At 39.8% G+C, this 15,369-nt stretch overlaps 1 long non-coding RNA gene across 1 annotated transcript in view; it reads right to left on the reverse strand.

Annotated features, from left to right (window-relative positions):
• Window positions 1–7,425, reverse strand: part of LOC136002586 (uncharacterized) — a 61,229-nt gene extending 53,804 nt beyond the window's left edge. The window contains exon 1 of the long non-coding RNA XR_010607926.1: window positions 7,267–7,425. This is a non-coding gene — a long non-coding RNA (uncharacterized LOC136002586). The remainder of the gene's footprint in view (window positions 1–7,266) is intronic.
• Between the last annotated feature and the right edge of the window lie 7,944 nt (window positions 7,426–15,369).

A 15,369-nucleotide genomic window follows, 5' to 3' on the forward strand; every position in this document is an offset into this window, starting at 1 on the left:
GAAATCATGAGACCAAACTCATTTTAATAATTGTATCTGATCCCATTATCCACATCCCATGGCTTGAGAGACTGGATAGACTCCTAATATAGTCTGGAGCCTCGACGGTAAAAATAGGCTGGTGAAACACAGCCCATCAATTGCACGTAACTGTGCACATTTTGCTGACTTCCTCTCCTCGTTCAGAGCACCGCACGGGGCTGTACTTCTACGCAGGATATTTCCCTTTTGCCTACTTCTCGCTACCCCAACCCCTCTGCAAACCCACTGAGATGACCACCAGATCTGCCGCGTTGTCTTTTTCTTAATTGATTTTTACAACTCCTGAACAGCACTGACACAAGATAGCTGAAAGTCTGAGTATTTCTTTCATACTGTGCATGAATATTGTTTAATAGAAACATTCAGCAGAAAAACATTGTTTATTCTTTCATGCAGAGATCCCTCGTATTTGGCCATGAGGGAAAACAAAGTTTTCAGTTCCATGTGTGCGACACCATTTCAGTCAGTCACAAAATGGTGGCCTGAAAAAAATCTTCTGTGAAATCTCCTGATCCTCTTCAGACCCACTGATTTCTGTTCTTGTGCAGGGATTTCTAGAGTTGCTGCCCAAGGGTTTTCTAACTCGGTCTCTTCAATGGTGGGAATCAAGGAATTGTCAACAGAAACAGGAAGGCGAAACTGGGAGCACAATTTAATGATGGCCAGCGAAGGAGGCAGAACCCAGCAAAGGTATTTACTTCTCACGGCAAAGAGTTCCACAGAAATTAAAGACCTATTTCAACAGAGTGCTTTAAGCATGTGCTGAACTTGGAGCGTGGAAGTGGTTTGCTGGATCGCCTTCAAGCTTCAGAAGCAAGAATGTGCTCAGCACCATCACAAGACCAGATCCTTGGTGTGCAAATACTGGAGCAGTAAATGCCTGGGGCTGAGGGCTGGTGCTCCTGGGCACGCAGTGCGGCGTTTCAGCCTGCCGGGAGTGCCGCTGCTACCACGGGACAGTCCGTTAAATCAGCCGTTACTCTACAGGAGTAAGCGTTTCAGAGTTAGGCCTTGAGCGGCAGCACTTTATGGTGAGCGTAGAGCATCATTACAGACGGAGTAGAATCTTCTGTTTATCCTACATCCTGATGTTTTGTTGCATGTTAGCAAAAAGTGGATGTTCAAGCACATCAAATACTTAAGAAAATTAAGCTAGAGCTGAACCTCTTGAGCAACAGGTTTCGTACAGTTACAAAGTTTCTTGTCTAGTTACAGAAATACCAGACCAGAAATGACTTGATTTAATAACAACAACCGAAAAAAAAGATTCTTGTTCTGTCTGGAATTTTATATTCTTTTCAAGCACCTGAGGTGTCTTCAGCACCCTTTGCTGTGGTATCTCGATGCCGACCTTGCAATAGTAATCACCAATCCAAAACTTAGAATGCTGCTAATACGACGTAGATGAGAAGCCAGGCAGTTAAATTATTTCCCCAAGGCTACAAAGCATTTTGCTGGAGAGTTGAAACCAGACCTTTTACCATGTCTGCCTGGCCAGTCCCAAAGTCTGTGCTTTGTTTTAGGTTCTCAGGCATGTTTCTTCACGCACATGTTCCTTGGACTGCTTGCTTGACGTATAGCAAAGACCATGCTGCCCACTGCATTTTCTCCTGGAGTGTTTTTCACCTTACGTTTAAAAAGTGTTTGGGGTTTTAATGAAAACCTGGTTCAGCTGAAGAAAATAATTTGAAACTATTTTCGTAATTATTTTTCAGAAATTATTTTTCCAGAGCTGTTTGGTTGTTTCTTGCTTCAAGCTTATAGTGATAATCCGAAACCATCAGCCACTCAGGCATAATATTAAACTAAACACTGAATACTGGGAATAGTAAAGGGAGTTTGTATAAAATACTATAGGAGTAATAAATCTGTTGCTTGTTTTTCTGTGTGGAGAAAAAACCCCACAAAAACACAGAAAACCCCACCAACAAAACAAACAACCCCACACACTAAACAACCAACCAAACTTGCTCTGTATTGCTTTCAATTGATCTTCCTCCCACCTTCCTTTTTCTTCTAAGGGATTCATTTTACCCACTTACCTTATCCATGGGTTATGTAAATGTATGGTTAGGACCTCATGCATATTTTGCATATTCTACTTGCTAAATCTCAATAAATATTGTTATATTACCCCACAGATATCCCACTAAATCCAAACAAAATAGTAGGTAAGACTGTAACGATGTCATCTGTGTGCATATTTCTGTAGATCATGTTTGTGTGTGATACATACACTGTTTACAATCTGTACTTTGCATGTAGATCACACAGACGCAAGCGAGACCATGATCATCAACCCACATAGTGTGGGTGGAGTGTGTGTGCGTAAAATCTATGCAGGCATATTAATAGCAATTGAAGATTACAGGTGTTTTAAGGGTGAGCATTTTGGACAGTGGAAATCTATTTTTCTGACATTTTTAATTTGAGGAGTATAATATTCACGTTTTCTGGCTTCACAAGAAAAGGCAAAGCAGTTTGTGCTTTAATTCACCCATACCTTTCCTTTCTTTTTTTTTTTTTGCTCTCTGCTTGAGGGTTTTTATTTCTTTCTCTTAAATATTTGACAGTGAAATGAGGCCAAGTACCTGTTTGTCTGGTGCGTGGTAGACACATATTCCTTGTTGCACGCATTTGTAAAAGAGGAACTTGCAATGATTTTTGCCTGAACACAACTAGATTTGCTGTTGTACAAATAGTATAAATTAAATATTCTTAATTATTTTAGCTTATGCTAGAAAAGATTCAGGACAAAGGAGAGATTGATGCAGTGTGCCTTACAATGGCCCTACTGATTTCTCTACTGGCCCTTCCTCTGCACATGGTCAATTAGAATTGAAAATCCTGTGCTGATTTCATTCGCTGGAATTTTTAAGCAGGTCAGGAAGAAAGATGTTATTGAAAGGAAAAGTCTCATCTAAATAAGAAAAGAACACGTGGCCATCTGGTCGAACTGTACCATGCTGAAAGTCATTTTGGCTCAGTTGTAGTTTGGTCTTTGCAACAGTTTGCGAAAATATCAAACAGAAATCTGTTTACATTAAAACACTCTATGCTTTTTATCTACAAAAATGCAATGCACAGTTCTCTTTCTATCTGTAATGCATGAGCTCATTTGACCCCCTTACCTTATAGAGACTGCCTATGTTTCTGGTGGGCTCTCAAGTTACTTCTGCTGTGTAAAGTTGTAAGTGAAACAACCAATATTTTGAGAGTTTTGGAAGTAATCCAAGCACTTTATTCTTATGACAAAAACTTACACTTCTGCTTGAACTAGGAAAGGCTCAAACAAGTACATGCGGCGCAGGAAGCATGGGGGGAAGAGAGGAGAGGAGAGTTTAAAAAAAGAAATTAGTACTTGAAGTTTCTGTGAGTAACACCATGGAGTTTGCACAACTAATTGGAGGCCATAGGCTAAGAGGTGAGCTGTAACAAACACCTAATTTTTAAGGAATAGACTCATGTGTACGAGCTCCTGTGGTTGCTTTGTTTCAACATCAACTATTTAAAAGTTTAAAGGAAAAAAACCCACAAAAAACAACAACCCACGGGTCAGAATTTTTGATATTTTTTGATATTTTGATATTATTTGGTAAACTCTTTGTGTAAAAAGCTAAAGCACATAACTCCAAATCTCAGGAGCCTGGACAAGAGCAGCTGGAGGATAACGCCATACGTGCAAAAAGGCTGGGCAGATCTCCTACCTATTTCAGTCAGAGCTGCTGAACACCAGCACTCACAGAAACCAAGAGAACCTACAGCGAGAAGGGGAGAGTGGTGAACTGAACATGGAAGCAAGGGCCCTGTATTCATATGGTCAGGTTTAATGCTTAACACTGATGCGATTAGTCATTACTTGTGCATTGACAAACAACATAGACATTGCCGGTTGAAATGTCCCTTTTAAGACAAGGTAGCGTGTAGATCACTTCTGAAGTTTAGAGGAATTGATTTGCATAGGATTTCAGTCTTTAGAAAATGGATAAAGCTACGATTGCTTGTTGTCGTTACCTTAAGAAAATAAAAGTCAGCACTTCAAAACGTAGCTGCAGGCATTGCTTTGAGTTACATTTGTGAACCATAAATGGCAAAAATTATTTTTTTAAGCACAATATGCCAGGAAAAGTAGAAAAGAAAGTAGCACTTAATATTAGTGAACTCGTGTATATACATATAGATGCAATTTGCAAGTATATACTTCTCATATATGACCATTGTGTTGAGTTAGCTTGCCTATTTCATCTCAGGTATATAAAACATTCCTTCAGAGAAGCGTTAAGCACCTTGTTTTTTAAAACAGTACAGGAATACAAATTTGACCACAGCTTCCAATTCATTGTCTTCATTTATCTGTAATCTCTTTTCTAGAATCTTTACCTTGCCTGTGGATATTGTTGCCACTGCATACAACCTTTTGTTTGTATGTCTCTGCTGCTATTTGAAAAGGAAGTTATTTTTAAGACTAAATTTATGGGATACATATGCTGAATTCTTTCTTTTTTTAATAGTGTTTATTAGAATTATTAAAGAAAAATGCCAAAGAGAGTCCTATCTTTTTATTAAGGATACCTGTTAGTGTGACTAAAATATGGTTTAAGCCTTTTCAGGGAGCAAATTAAAAGCAGCGTGCATGTGCATATAAAAATGTATTTTCTTTTAAGTCTGTTTCACACCAAGTCCATACGTAAAAGAAGAAATTAATCACCATTTGTATCATACCATATTTGTAGCAGAAGACAATGCAATTCCAAAGAACTTTTGCAAAATAGGTCCGCACGGCATACGTTTAAAAAATAAATAGAATAAGCGCTTTGAATCTCCCTTTTCCCTGGATGTGCCTGCAAACCCGACCCACAGCCACACCAAACGGAGGGCGACTATTTTGGGGGAGCCCTGCATTCCCAAGACCAACTTTCTGGCAGCGTTTCCCTGGGCTGTGGCAACAGGGAGGCCGGGGCTGGCGGGGCCGGCGAGCTGCAGCGCTCCCGGCCACGCTCCCGACGGCGCCTGAACACGACCCACTCCACAGCATTTTGCCGCTGCCTCCTTCCAAACTGCCTGGGAGATGTTGCTAATCCCCCTAAAGCCGAGTACGTTAGCGTATTTCAGTTTGACTGCCTTTTAAATGTGGGCCTCCGTACACTAGCTGTTTGCCTTTATGTAGTATCTTGCACACGTATAAATGGTATTTGAGAGCTACGTGGTAATTACATAACTGAGGCATGAACTTAAAATACAGCATTGACTGTAGAGCTAGAGTAGAAACCACTGTAAAACGGGAAAGAGCAGATGCCCCTAGTTACATTGTGTTGGAAAGCGTGTGTGCGTATGCCTGTGTTTCGTACAATAACGCGTGTATACGTTTACGAAGTTTCTTATTTCGTATTTTTCGCGAATCACAATGAAGTTGAAACCCAGCCTGGCCGACATACGGAGGCAAGGCTTGCGTTCGCCTTTAATCGTTCTGCAGCAGGGTTCAGGCTCCTGTCTGATCTGCACATAGCAGAGCAAGGGGCTTGCCGTGCCTTGCGTGCAGGCTCCTTGATTGTGGAGGGAGGAAAAAAAAAAAAAAAAAAAAAAGAAATCTGGCTGGAATCCAGCCAGGCGAGCGCAGCGCTCTGTTGATCATTATGTCTAGCCTTCAGGTGTCTCGGCTCACAGTGGGCGGCGGTGGGGGAGGGGGAGATAACAGGAGGGCAGACAAAGAATAAAATGGTGAATTAAAAAAAAAAAAAAAAAAAAAAAAAAAGTAAAAAAATTCGCGTCAAATCCTTTTTTTTTTTTAAAAAAAAAAAAAAACACGCGTCTTTTAACGTTCCTTTCACTGCGGTGGGAGCAAGCAAACATCTGTCCAGGAAGATTTATTTAAGCCATAATTAGTAGCGTCTGGAGTCTTTCAACAATTTCTCCTTATTGCACTTATTTCTTTTTTTTTTTTTTTTTTGTTAAAAGAAGCCTGCTCATCTTTCACTCAGAAACTGTTTTCACTTCATGCTTTATTAGAGATCCAGCCCAGCCAGGACCGAGTCAGATTTCTATTGTCTTTGCTTTTTCCCTTCTGATTGTAGTTTTCAGAATCTAACTTTTGGTAGGGGAGGGCGGTGGAAAGGAGCGTGCAGGCGGGAGGGGAAAGATCTTAATGAATGTGGGGGGAAGTCAAAAAAATAAAAGGAAAGGAAAGAAAAGAAAAAAATACAAATCAGTGCTTCTTATTGTGCAGTTATCCATTTGGGTTCGATTTCTTTTCCGGAGAAGAAGAAGAAGGGAAAAAAAGAAAAAAAAGCAAAAAAAAAAAAAAAAAAAAGCTCTGCTTTGTCTGTTGCTTCTGTTTGAGAACTCTCATAAATCTTGCCCAGAAAGCAACTTGGGCTTAAGGAGATCTGGCCAGCAAAGCTCTGGGAAGCAATTGCAACGTCTCTTGCTATGGATGTTCTCTTCTTTCTGCCCCCTTGGTCCCCGCTGCCCCCTCCACCCCGACCTCCTGACGTGGTGCTGCTAAGAGCCCCACACCCTTTCCCACCCCGCTAGGAATCTGAGTGAGTGCAAGCCGCAATCTAGAGGTGGTTAAAGTTGCTTATCGAAAAGCCTCTCCTCGTGCTGAGCCAGTCCAGATATTGCACTCGCTGTGTTTTTTCAGTCCAGCCATAACCCTTTTCCAGCGCTCCCCCCCTTGGCTCGCCTCTCCCCCTCCCCCCTGGAAGGGGTGGGATGGGAACCTTGCTCGACTTCATTGTTCCAAATGTAAGAGCTATTTGCCCCAAAGTGTCTTCCCTGTCTTTCATAGCTAATTATAATAACTGTCAGATGTCTGGAAAGTCTGGGCTGCCCTTGCTGGCGGAGTTAAAGTTTGCCTTTATTTTCTTCCCCTTGGGGACAGATCAGGCCTGATTAGACACAGGGTACAAATAAAAGTGAACAACGTACATGTGTAGGGCTTTTTGTCTTTGTTTTTCTTTATGAACAAAGCAGCATGCTGGCTATGTCAGGAGGCAGTGTGGCATGCAGCGTGCGTGCAGGCACTGCCCTGGAGGATAACTCTTTTTTTTTTTTTTTTTTTTCCTTTAAGCATGCAAAAAATATTTTTGAATTTGAGTAGCACTTTAGATACTCGTTCATCTCATAAGAAAAAGTAACCGTTGATTTAGTGCACGTAGCATTTTGACAGTCTTAAGGGATTTGCTTTTCTGTGTGAAAATAAAAATAAATAGACCCCGTACTCACAGTTTTGTTGTGCTGTGCAGGTCACCGGCTCCTTCTGCAGAAACAAGGAGGGTCGGAGTATGTCAAGGGTGCAGAATCCCAGTTTAATTCAGGAGAAATATATAAATGTGCTTCCTGAAGTCGCCTGGAAGTCAGCCACTTGTGCTCAGACATCCCATCGCTGCTCTGCACGCTATACTATCTGCAGTTCTGAATTGAACTAAATACTGCCCATGTGAAAGACGGGGGAAACACAGTCATGTGGGACACACAAATCCACTCTATTGGCTCCGAAGGCACAACTTCAGCATTCTTGCATTTCCACCATTGGTTAACAGTTCAAGCTGAACGAGTCTAGGTCCTCCTAGCGAGTCCGTTTTCCCTTTATGTGTGGAAGAATGACTGTAGGATTTTACAGTGACAGGATTAGTCAAGAAAGGGACTGAAGTCATCCCTTTGACTGAAGCTCGTGGGTGGGGATTGGGAGCTGTGCTTTTCTCAAGTCGACGTTTTTCCTTTTTCTGCCTGCGTTCTGTGTGTCAGGAAATGCTTGCAGTTCACTTGGGCAGCACAGAGAAACTGAAGTGACTTTCTTCGGGTTCAGAGATAGGGACTTGACTTTTAGAGTAACACAGTGTTACGGAAAGTACAAGGATTTTTATGGGAGTAACTCTATTCTGACTGGCTAACGTGTGGTTGTTTTTTCGATATGCATTTATACATACTTTTTTTTTTTTTTTTTTTTTTTTAAGCCCAGAAAGGGCTATATTAGGATCATCTGGTTTGAGTTTTTGCATCATAGAAGCCAGACAAATGAATCCAGCAGCTCCAAAGCCTAGACTAATAATCTGAGTGACAAGAGAAAATAGATTTTACAGAACTATTAGATCTCTGAAAAAATATTATGATGTGGTCATAATAATATTTCGAAAGAAGCAACGAGTTCCATAAAATCTAAAATTGCTGATAGTGGGTCATTTTGAGAATAGTGAAACTATAAAGGTTAAATAGGAGTGAAGAAGATTGACTATTCCCAATTTGGTGTTCTGTCATTTGCCTGATTTAGTTATGCCAGCGTGAGCAGTAATTTGAAACGGTACTCAGTCGTGTGTGACATACTTCTCCAATTAACCCTTATTAAAAAGACCTTTCCCAAATCCCACGTGCATGTTTTCCTAGAACCACGGAAAGCAGAGATATGACAGATTTGTCGGGGTTTGCGTCTGTCCTCCTTTCTGGGCAAGTTTATTTCCTCTTCTGTTTCCAGGCATTGCCTAATGTACTTCTAAACACCCTGAACGTGTGGCTCCTGTTGGTGGATTGTCGAATGTAGGGCCTAATTTAGTAGTTGAAGGGCTTAACTATTCTTGGAAATTTATCAGAATAATTATTCTGGAACAGTAAAATCATTATACGCCTCTGGTATAGGCAAGCCAAGCACAGGCAGACTGCACTGCTGGCGTTTGTACTGTGTACAAGCTCCCATTCAGCAAGTTATGCCTGGCTCTGGGTGTCGGGACATCTTTTTGTCTCTACCAGTCAGGCTTGTTCAGACCACCTTAAAACAATGCTTCTTCCTCTTTGGAGTTCACCCTCTTAAGCTATATATAGAGTTTTATCATCACCTCACTGACCACCCTTGTCATCGCTTAGCTGAACACCATAGTCTAGGCGTAGCTGCGTAAGATATGGGAACGTTCCTCCGCAGCCTGACCCGCTAGCACTGCAGCAAATCGATATGTGTTTGCTTGATATGTGAGCAGGAAAAAATATATTTAAAAAATGTACTTACACACCTGACAAACATGATTTCAAAGAAGATGAATACACTATATGTTCTTTTCTGAGTTAAGAAGGCGGCTTTGTAGGGCTTTCTTTGTTTGTAAGTGCTAAGAAGATGTAGAGCATTTATTTTTCTTTAGCACGCTCACTTCAAAATATTGTTTAGTAGTAATACATAAAAGATGGGGGTTGGCGGTGGTTTTTGTTGTGTGTTTTGGGGGGGGGTTGCTTTGTTTTGTTGGGGTTTTTTGGTTTTGTTTTGTTGTTTTTTTTTTTTTAATTTTCATAAAGAAAGGTAGTTGTCTGGTTTGGATAAAATAAGGCTACAGCAGTAGCATCAAAACTTTCTCTCCTCCCTCCAAAAATGTCTTCAGCTCCACTGGGCTTCCCACATCTGGACTCCAGAACACTCAGGAGAGAGAACTGAAAACCCTGGGAGACATTTTCTTTTTTTCACGGTGCTGGTGGTCTTCATAATTTTGGTTACTTTTTTTGTTGTTATTTAATTCAATTAAAGTGGGAAGAAATACTAATAAAAGAAACCTTACTCCAGAGAGCAGTAAAGTCTTCGGTTTTAAGACCAGTACGTGGGTTTGTCTCAAATACATCTTTTTCATTAATGTTAGTGTCTGATATGAAAATGTTGAAAAGCTATTTAAAGAGAGGGACTAAACATCTGAATAAATGTAGTATTGTTTAGCTCTTTCCTCAAACAAATCATTAGTGAATTTCAGGAAAACTTAGGGAATGTGGAGCAATGATTATTTACCTGCACTTAAGCCATGAATCGAAGATTTGGGTGATACAAGCAGACGGTTTTGTGACTCCTACTATTTCAGAGACCAAATTAATACTTAGTATCACTGTTGTCTGCAGAGAGAGAACAGCATCTTTACCTGTATTCATGTGTCTCAATGGACATCTTATTTTCCATATCGTTTCTATTGAAAACAAATCGAAACGGAGATTTAGGCTACATCAGGTTCGCTCTCCTTGAATAAGAAATGCTTCTTTCTCCGTTATTGGTTACTAGAGAAGAATTCATAACTACAAGAGCCAAAGAATGAGAGCATCATCAAACTACCGCAGTGTGGTAACATTACTTTGCAAACACTGTCATTGCGATGACACTTAAGACTTGAGACAAGTCATTGCTGAACGAACGGGGCTGTCAGAGGCTGGAGGCCACACCGTTACTGTCCTCTGTGACTCCCCCCAGTGACAGATGGGACTTCTATTTCTGGGTTTGGGTTAGAGTTTTGGGGATTTTTTCCCCCTCCCTGATTTAGCAAAGACACAACTCCTGCCTAACAGAGGTCCCGTTCCTGAGAATTTTCACTGTCCCCTGGCCAGTAATTCCAGGAAAGAAAAGAGATGACCGAATTGAGTTAGACATCATCGTCACTAAAATAGCCCTTTTTCATTCCTTGACGTTATTAGGGAGCATATGGTGTGAGGTGGGGAAAGAGTAGGGTGGCCTTGATCCTCTCATATGGGGTGTGTTCCCAAACAACAAAACAGCTACAGATTTTTTCTTGTATAAATCTGAGCTCAGTGACTATTTGGGGGAAAGAGGAGATTTGCCCCTTGGCTTCTTTTTAGCAGTGCATGCTACATGTAGAAAGGCAAGAATAAAAAAGTCCGACAAGTTTATTTCAGAAATGCTTAAAATAAAGGCACTTCAGCAGTTTGTGTGTTGATATGTTGTATTATGTAAATGGATACTTCTGAAAACATTTTAACTGTTTCCTTAGAAAATCCAATTCAATTCTATTGTGTGTGATGTAGACTTCGTGTTGCCCAGCACTTCTAAGCCTTTCCACTTTTCTTTCTGTGGAAAAGAATCGAACTTTACTGTATAGGCTGTGTATTTGCTTGCAACTTTGCCAGAGAATTCTTGCTGTTCCATACACCTTTGCTTTTTATAATTCAGCAGTAGGTGGTATCTGCTAAAGTTTAAATCTTATATTAGTCACTGCTCATAAAATCCCTCAATGTTGGTAATGCATAAGAAAAGAAGAAATCAGTAAAAAAACCCAGAAGATCCTGGAGAAGCTCGAAAAAGGCAGAGAAGTAGCAAAGTCGTTGCAAATCTTTGAGGGCAGGCAAGTGGAAAAGGGCACCCAAAAGCCATTTCACAGAGAAGAATGACCAGCGCCTGGACGCAGGCACATCATTTGCAGTGGGTGCACATGTTCTGGAAATGCTTTTATAACCTAGTTAAGAACAGCCCTAAGCTAACACGAGGAGTTTTGCAAATGCATCTGATACAGGAGGGCTGTGAAGGAAGGTTTGTTCTCATCTCCTGCACCAGGAGGGGTGAAACTTGCTGAAATGCTGTCTGAGCGTCATCTGTGCTCTACACGAACCAGCTGGCCAGGCTGCAGTGTCTACCATTTACATTAAAAAAAAAACAAAAAAAAATCACCAGCAAAGCTGTTTAATAGTGTAACTGATTTTGTGGGGCTTTTGAGGGTTTATGCCTTGTTTGTGCTTGTTTGATTTTTTTGTTTCTTTGTTTGTGGCGGGTTGTGGGGTTTGTTTATTTGTTTGTTTGGGGTATTTTGCTTCTGTTTTTCCTCCCCAAAGTCTTTTCTCGTTCCGCTGGCTCCTCTAGCTATTTCTGTAGGTAAAGTGAATGAAACCACATGAGATACTGGAAAGATTTTCAAAAGGCAGAGAGGAATCTTATATCCCATTACTGGTGAAAGTCAGAAAAAGTTATTGCTGTTTTCTCTGCAGGCCTTCTTTCTGTTTAGGTTCAAATTTGGTGGCTAGCTTAGATAAGCTAGTTGCATTTTAACCACAACAAATACCATCACTATGTTCTTGACCTGTATGGACTGAAATTCATGCATACTTTGAGCTGTTAGTTCTTTCATATTTATAAACCGGATTTTGTTACAGGACTGCTGGTGAGGAATTGAGAGCTCATCACTATCTCATAAAAATGAACTGATAACGTTCGGAAAAGATCCAGGATTTTTAGCTAATAGATTCTAAAATTTTTACAAGGTTTACACAAGGGAAAATTAAAATAATCTCTTAACAACCATATTTGTAGGAGAGAATTTCTAGATAAAATAGAACATTATGTCAACAGTGGGTTGGTAACTGTGTCGTTCAGATGAAACTGAGTGATACAAACATTTTAAAGCTTGGCTATATTTAGGGTGCCATAGAATTATGACATCCAGAAAGATTTGATCAACAAAGCCAGAACCAACCGTGCTTTTAAGCTGATATACGTCAAGTTTGAAATAGACAAAATCCCCTGCAACCATTAAGGTACCATTGAAACGAAAGATACATGAACAATTTTTATACCCCACCTGCATATTGCAGAAAGTCTGGTGATTTCTTTTAAACAATTTCTTTTTCCTGGGTGACTTCCTCAATTTTTGTTGAGTCCTCGCGTTTTTATCCCATTTCTATAGTCACTTATTCCCATAACTCCTTTCAGTATAAACAAATTGTTTTCCCTGAAATACACAGGCCTGAAACTCAGTGGGTCCAATTTTCACCAAAAAAAAGATTTTGTATGGACAGTCTGACTCGGTGACCATAACAGGTCTTTTTCCCTCAGATCACTCTTACAAGGTTATAGAGTTTTCTCCTGGCTTCAGGTAAGTTCTTTCCTGTCCAGTTAACCCAAAATAATAGATAAACATAAATACTTTGTAAATTATCTATCAAACTGGCATTTTACATTCTAATTTCCTTCTGCTGTAAGATATTCTACTGGTTTCAAAATTTGAAAGACATCAAAATTTTGTGCAATCCAATATTTAGTGAAGAATGATAGTATTTAGCAGTTCACATCTCAAATGTAGAAGGCTTTTAATGTAAAAGTCATAAGTGGTCTAACTTTGACTTTATTTTTATTGAATATATCATTCCGTGGGGTAAGTCATCTCTCTTTTCACAGAGGAAATAGATTAATACTTAAGTATTTCACACCGTATGTAACAAAATTAAAGGGAGCGTTCCCTCCATTGTCCAACCCCTACAGCATGGTCTGTAACAGAAGTGTGATGTTATCAGTGAGATTAAAGCATCGCAAGGAAATAAGCTATTAGCAGTTGCAACATCTTTTTTTTTCAGTAAAAATATATTAAAGTTAAAATACATTAAAACTTTTTTTCAAAGTGATATATTGTTTGGGGACCAATATAATAAATCTTGGAGATTATTTTTTCAATAATTTTGATCTAAAGAGATCTCCCATTTTTTCCTTCAGTAGGTAGTTTGCCCCATTTCTGTTCCAATTTTGGGTGGTCTTAAACCAAGATAGTTTCAAAAGGATTTTTTTTAAAAAAACATCTGCCCTCCACATTTTACTCTTTAATGAAATAGTTTATTTAATTCTTTTCTTAAAGAAAGTTAATACTGTATAAAAGCAATAATAATATCATAGTTTTCCTTGCAAGAAGCCAGACCTGTTACTTTAAGGATGTGCATTTTTCCTCTGGTAGCTTATGAAAATTTAAATTAAAGGGATTTAATAATTTAAGCAGCATAGGTTCGTGAATGAATGTTGAAGTACAGAGGGGTTTAAAATTGCTAGCAAAACACTAGACATTTCAGAGAATATAGTTCAATATTGCCTTCCGGCACTGATCCTTGCTAGGTGTGTGCAGGGGAGAGATGCTTTCAGAAATAGATTATTATATAGTTGAATAGAACTGCTACTCTAAACGTGACATTTTCTCTTTGGTTATATCTTATATTAAATATTCTATATTGATTAATAAATTTCTTAGACACTAAAGACCAAAGAATTCCTTTACCAAGAGCATTTTGATCTAGATAAAGAACAAGGTGTTGGCAGAGGGCACAACACTGGGGGGCAGAGAAGGGGAGGTCAATGCAAACTGCAATTGTTCGGGTAATTGCAGTCACCACAGAATGTGCACATATTTGTCTGATCCTTGTAAGAGAATAAAATCTCACCCTGAGCGATCCTAAATATCCTTGTACCTTAAGTAATCTCTATCATATCATGTGTGGGGGTTTTTTTGTTTGGTTTTGGGCTTTTTTTTTTGGTGGTTGTTGTTGGTTTGGGCTTTTTTGCATTTTTGTTGTTGTTGTTGTTTTAGTCTGGGGGGGTTTTGTTTTGTTTTTTCTTTTTTTTCTTTTTCTTTCTTTCTTTTTTTTTTTGTACACAGCCATCATGATGGTGTCTAAGTATCCTATTACTGCATCCCTCCCTCTCTTTCTTTTGTTCCTTTCCACTGTTTAATTATGGACCTCATTTGTGGTATATCGCAATCTAAACTGGAGGTTTCTTGCTTGAGGGACCTTGACGGAGATCCTGACCTTAGTGAAATAAGGAGGAGAGTGGGTTTCAGTGTCTTAAGTGGCACCAGAATTTCACCTCCGCCTTTTTTCAGGACACCCCTGGAGACAAAGGGAACAAGTAAGAATGAAGTGCTTGAGTATTAAGCCAATTATCTCTTTTAATTAGGAAATATATAGGGAACTCTTAAACTGAAGAAAGGGTGATGTCTGCTGAATAAATTATTCGCAGTAAATAGTGCACCCAGCTCTAGTTCTGACAGAGATGAAGCTGCAGTGGCATCAAAGTGTCTGCTATTACAGAGTGTTGCTCTGACACAGATGTCAAATGACAAATCAACATGAGGTGAGCAGATGAGTCTTATTCCCTGCCTTGCTCAGCTGGAGAGATCGCTAAGGGTGGTCAAATAGGCTCCAACGATGCTCTTAGAGCATTCTTTAGCTGTAAAAGATAAATAAAACTGGCCAGGAGGTAACTTCTATAATTCCTTAAAGCTGCTTTGCAGATATTACAAAGGGTAGAGCACAAATAGCTTGGGAGCTTTTTACCACAGCATGGAGGGAGGGAAATCAGTAAAACCTTGTGGCCACCTCCTCTAAGACTGAGGAGGACCTGAAAATTTAAAACAGTTTTTTCTACTGGTGAAATGGGTGTTTTTATAAAGGAGCTTAGCTGTGATTCATTTCATCAGTACTGAATTTACCCCCGTATTCTTTGCTGGTCTCTGGTGAGGTATCTTTGAAAGTAGGTGACAGCGATGGAAATCGCTGAAGATGTTCTAGTGATTCAAGCCCTGTTCTGGGGGTGATGTCCTGACTGTTCATGTTTTTGCAAATGCCATGAAAATCATCGTTTCCTTTGGGCTTCTGTTGTTCCCCTGTGCAATTCCTGTACCACCTGCTGAGTAACTCTATCTTCTTAGCCCATTTTCCATAAAATTGAGTGCTTAATCAGGGAAAACCAAAAACCATTGGACAAAAGGCGGTTTAAATGCTTCCTCAGGACAGGCATGTAGGAAAGGGCCTCCTTCATAATATTCATCA

This window comes from Caloenas nicobarica, chromosome Z (genome assembly GCF_036013445.1).
Source record: "Caloenas nicobarica isolate bCalNic1 chromosome Z, bCalNic1.hap1, whole genome shotgun sequence".
Taxonomy (NCBI): domain Eukaryota; kingdom Metazoa; phylum Chordata; class Aves; order Columbiformes; family Columbidae; genus Caloenas; species Caloenas nicobarica.